Genomic DNA, 6,000 nt, shown 5'->3' with positions numbered 1-6,000 from the left:
TGGGAGGAACAAACCTATGGCCTATGGAATCCTAAAAAGGATGACTAAGTAAGTCGCGTTCATACGTTTCGCTCTACCAGCCGAATAAAAAATTGTATTCTACGAATCATACGTCTACCCAGCTCCTTGGAACTGTCAGAATCAGCATTTAAGTAACATTAACAGACATACATAAATAAATTGAGTCATATTTGCACCTGACAGAAATTATTTGTTAATGCTTTCTTGAAGGTTCACCCTCACTAAACCGAATATCATAAAAGCTAATTTCACTAGGCATACCAACGTTAAATATAATTTTCATTAGCCCTAATATCATGACAGCTAAACTTGTATGTCCGAATTGATTGCCAAGGCGGGAGCGTAGCTCCTTTTTGAAGTCGGTTAAATGTATGTTGCTAAGCCCTTGTATGGCCCACGTTTGTACTGGCTAGAATTAAGAATCTCTTTTACATACCATGGTTGCAATGAATAACGAATATTGTAGTTATGCGAGTAGGTTAGGTAGGTAGATAGGTAGGTAGGTAGATATTATACGAATACAAGTAATTAAAGCACTCAAATCACAACGGCGAGGTACCGACGCCACGCATCTCGCCACAACAAGATGCTAACAGGAAATAAAAAACGTGAGAATAATATAAATTAAGTCCTCTGCCCCTGGGACAGTGGATGTAGCTACAGTAGGTCGTGTGAGGAAGAATTTGTAATTATTTTGTATTGTAGGTTGGACATTTTAAGACAGTTGTATACTTTTAGTTTTTTTTTATTATATGATAGGGGTAAAAACTGATGGAAAGCAATCACCGCCGTTGAGTCGCAGATACGTATTTTTTTATTTTACGTGCTTTGGAGTGTAGGGCTATTTGAGCACTATAGAAATTGGATGTTTTGAGTAAAAGTCATTAAATTATGATGTTTCAGTAGGTACCTAATTATAAAAATCTATTAAGTAACACATAATGAGATTAAGGCGTGAGTACCTAATGGAACTTAAGTTCAAGAAGAACAAATAATTATTTGTTGGTTGTTTGGTTGTCCGCATAGAATTCGTCTCTCGAGAACTACTTATGAAATTTTCCGGGATAAAAACTACCTATTCTTATGCCCTTCCCCGGGACTGAAACTATTTGTATACCTACCGAATTTCATCAAAATGGGTTTAACGGTTTAGGCTTGATGGTGATGAGATAACAAACAAACAAACAGACTTAAGACTTAAAAACTTTCGCATTTATAATTCCTATTAGTGGGAAGTGGGGTAAACACGGGATTGCAAATGGAGTTATCAAAACAAATTCTTCAAAGGCAGGGCTACTACGAAACTTGAAGTTCGTGTCGTGCGGTCCATCTGACACTTATACTATTCAAAACGAGAGCGAGAGGGACCGCACGATACGAACTTCGAGTTTCGAGATTCGTAGTAGACCTGCAGAACACGCAAACGGAAATACGCGACCCGCGCCTTGCTCTACTCTACTGTATTCCTCTCCGCTATCGCGTCCCTACTCGACGCGGTCGATAATTGAGACGTCAATTTTTTTTGGAGCCGTCCCGAGAGCTTTTTGAATATTTATAACTCTAGCGGTCGGTAATTTAACATCGGGTACTTCTCGTTATCTTAGAGGCTCTATCTAACTCTCGTTTTGTTTCCTCTCTACGATTAATGAGGATTGAAACAGGTCGGGCAACTAAACCTTGACAAGTGGGTATACCTCTCGGTGGAACCCTGTCGCAGCGAGGCTCTGCTGTCCATATCAAGATTTTTTTGATAAGTGCGGCAAATGGTGACTGCGTAAGAGTTCTACCTAGTGAAACGCACGCTTGTCAAGGTATAGAAGGTATTGCTGCATAAAACCTTACGATGCTATCAAACAGTTCGAAGTGTTAACGTAGCTTGTTTACATAAAATATGTGAGAATCTCTCATGTTTAAGGGCGGATAAATATTTGGTTTAAATGTTGGGTACGATCTTTTTCATTGCATATTTGTGATAAACAAAATACTTAGATGCGTTGTTATGAAGGTAACATGCCGATGAGGAAATCACTTTAACCTACTATCTACCTATAGTATACAAGTTCAGCAATTAAAAAAAAAGTCAAAAACCCATATTACGTTGACTATATTTTTTTTTGCATCAGCCATTAGCTCAAAAGTCGAAAACCTCCAAAATAGATAACGTATTTAGTACCTACTTTTCTAAGAGCGTGTATAAATAGTTATGTGTCTCTTTGAACAAACACACTGCTAACCTATTTCTTGAAAATTTGAGGCCGTTAGACATACAGGCCTTTAATTTTGCTTGTTAGAGCGTCATTATTATACTTATCCTTCTGGATCCCTGCGTTCTTAATAAAGAACTAAATAAGTTCTAACTTAGCCTAAATTGCCGGGCGTTCTTCATACACAACTGTAAATATTTGTGTTTTAAACGTATAATTAGGTAGAATAAAATTAAATACATTAAAATTAGAATAAATCTATTTATATATTTATAATATAAACGGCAAATGATTCAGGACTATATGTATAGGCTTTTATGGCAGAGTTTTTTTTTTTATTGGAATCCAGGAGTATATTGGACACAAAACTTCTAAGTAAATTTTGGCCTGCTAACAGAGTTCGCATTGTTTGTTTGGTAGGTATCTAAGTCACGTGACATTGCAGTACCTATCCGTCAGGTGGTAGGACCTTGTGCGAGGTCAGCCCGGATTGCTACCACCATCTTGCTCGCTAATCCTGCCGTGAAGCAACCGGTGAAATTACTGGCACTTGAGGTATCCCATCTTAGGCCTCTAGCTTGGCAACGCATCTGCAATCCCCCTGGTGTTGCAGGTGTCTATGGGCGGTGGTGATCTCTTACCATCAGGCGACCGATTATATATTATTTGTTTATTTCGTAATGGCTACGGAACCCTATCCCGGGCGTGTACGACACGCTCTTGGCCGGTATTTTCAAAAAATTTGCTATTGCAGTCATGTCGCTCGCCTGCATTGCTTTCCTCGATCTGCAGGCGTGTGTGCTGCGTGGTGCGGCTACTATTATAGACGACCTGTAATGGTCAACCCGGAATGAATGACAATAGCAATTGCCACACGGGCTTGAATTATCAGGTCACGCCATACCTATTTAGTTACTGTCGTTTTTTCCGTGTCGACAAATACGGGTTTCAAGGCTGCATATAGGTAAGCTTCAGAGTAGGTATAAGTAAATAAACTAGGTAGGTACTACAAGTATTGGAAAGAGGGTGGATTCACCCGACTAGTTATGTGACGTTTTGGCGCATAATCTTTTTTTCCGGTCATTTTTTTTTGTGATTTTAACTATTTTATATATGTGGGGTATAGATTGTAGCTTTAATTAGAATAACGTTATTAAACCATTATAAAGGGTCTGGACTTAATTCCGCACTAATTTTTCTTATTCAATTGTCAAGATCTGATAGTGCTAAAATATTTTTTTAAATTGATTATAATCACCTATAAAAAAATATTATTGAAGGATTGGAGAGGAAATTTATTATACTCTCTTAGGAATTATTTAAAATCAAAATAAAAACATGCTTAATTAAAAAATATTTGAACAAATAATAACAGAACAAAAACAAATTAGATAAATATGTATGATAGTCAAATCTTTACAATACTTAAATTATAGCCATTTTACTAAAAGGTAATATTATATATTTTTTTATTTATATATGTTTTAACCAGCAAATTTCAGCTTTAAGTACTAATTATAAGCTAAACCGTACAACGAAATGGTGGATATTTCTAGTTACTAAAAGCCTAAAAAGAATATTAGTTTTTTTGTTTTTCTGTAATAAGGACTACAAAAGTCCATAATTACGGGCGTGTTATAATACAAATTTTTATTGGAAGATAATATAACATTCAAAAAATATTAACTTTTGTCTGATCATCGCTCGCCGAGTGCAATTGCCATTACCTCGTCATCTGCAGTCCTTACTAACTGATCAATTCAAGGAAATTTAATCCTAGATAGAAAAAATTAATGGTATCATACCCGGTATTGAATCCGTCAAAATAAAATCCGAGATTAATATATTTGTTTATTTAATGGTACGGAACCCTATCCGGGCGTGTACGACACGCTCTTGGCCGGATTTTCAAAAAATAAACTGTCGCTCGCCTGCATTGCTTTCCTCGATCTGCAGGCGTGTGTGCTGCGTGGTGCGGCTACTATTATAGACGACCTGTAATGGTCAACCCGGAATGAATGACAATAAATCAAACCCTTATGCAATTGCCACACGGGCTTGAATTATCAGGTCACGCCATACCTATTTAGTTACTGTCGTTTTTTCCGTGTCGACAAATACGGGTTTCAAGGCTGCATATAGGTAAGCTTCAGAGTAGGTATACTTATTCAGGTACTAAAATTGGAAAGAGGGTGGATTCACCCGACTAGTTATGTGACGTTTTGGCGCATAATCTTTTTTTCCGATCACCTGCCATTCAAACAATTGTGAACTTAACAGCAGGATTTTCCTGATTCATGTCATCTCACTTCTCACAGCCAAATCAATTCAGTGTTCAGAAAGCTTTATAAAAGATACGTTTCATTTTGACAATGCCCTAAGTAAAATCTTTAAAGAAAAATAAACTACCTTGTTGATAATTAAAGTATAAAGTATTACGTTCCTGAAAGATGGACTTAAGATTTTGTAATATTGAGCAGACCGTTCTTGGACAATTTAGACGTCAATCAACCCTCTAAGGATCTATAGATCTCCACGGGTTTTGTCAGACATGCACACACAATGATCCTTCATAATGTTCACGCTGCGCTTGCGCATAAAATCCCTTATTGTGTTACAAATAATCCGTAAAATTAATGGCTGCTCCTTTACGATGGAATCGAACACGTTAAAGGCACTTTTGAATAGAACTAGTTTTTGTATTCAAGGACCGGATTTTTTTATCATATCACCAAAGTATCATTCAAAAGTGGTAAAAGTCTGTGAATGTGCAAACAGCAACTCTAATTAAATTTTCGACTAGTTCATTAGATTTGCATTTTCTAATTCTCCACTCATATTTCAAGTTGCCATGCCATGGCATAGTCAGGTTTCCGTAGTAGGTACGTAATCGGTCCTTACTAGTGTTATATGTTATATGTAGCTAGCTATTATAATGTACCAATAAATTATATGGAGAAAAAAATATTTTCTTGTTTCTATATATCTTAAAACGAGCAATTCTTGTACCTATATTTATTAAGGTATATCGGAGATCTAGAAAACGTCGCTAACGATTGCAACGAAATTTGTTTTGTGGGGGTTATCGGGGGCGATCTAACTTAGTAGGTAGGTATCTATCTATGATGAAATCTATGTTTTCGAATTATAACGTTTTTTGTTGTTAAAATTGTACACGCCATTGGACTTTTAATTAACGCGGTCTTGTAGGCAGCGGCGGCCTTAGGGGGTGGCGAACAGGGCAATCGCCCGGGGCCTCGCTCTTGCAGGGGCCTCGCGCAACAACCCAAGCAAATTTACAAAGGACAAAGGGCGTTGCAAAGATCTGCCGCCCGGAGCCTCGCAATGGGTAAGGCCGCCGCTGCTTGTAGGTAAACTAAAAGTCCAAATTTGGGTTGGATGCGATATGTTTTCAATTTCTTTTCGTTTAGGTATTTATTTACTTTAGTTTACGAGTTACTTATAAAACTTAACAAATATGTATCTTCTCCAAAAAAACAAAATCTAACAAAAAAAAAGGAAAGCTCGGTCGCCCAGGTACCTACTTTCAGTAGGTACATAGTGAAAAGGCGTCTTTACCTATGGCGCAGGGTGTGCGTTGCACTCGGGCGCAGCGGTCCTAGGGGGCGCCGAGCGCCGCTCGCTACGGACGTTGGCCGGCTGCGGCACTTTCAATGACCAACGTAAAATAAAAAGAGCTCCGCTTAGCTCTTCTTATATTTATCGAATTGGTTTGTTAGATCAATTTCCCAGAATCGTTATTTCTTATTTTCAC

This window comes from Choristoneura fumiferana, chromosome 14 (genome assembly GCF_025370935.1).
Source record: "Choristoneura fumiferana chromosome 14, NRCan_CFum_1, whole genome shotgun sequence".
Lineage (NCBI taxonomy): Eukaryota > Metazoa > Arthropoda > Insecta > Lepidoptera > Tortricidae > Choristoneura > Choristoneura fumiferana.
The sequence above is the reverse complement of the archived record's forward strand: the minus strand, read 5'-3'. Positions refer to the sequence as shown.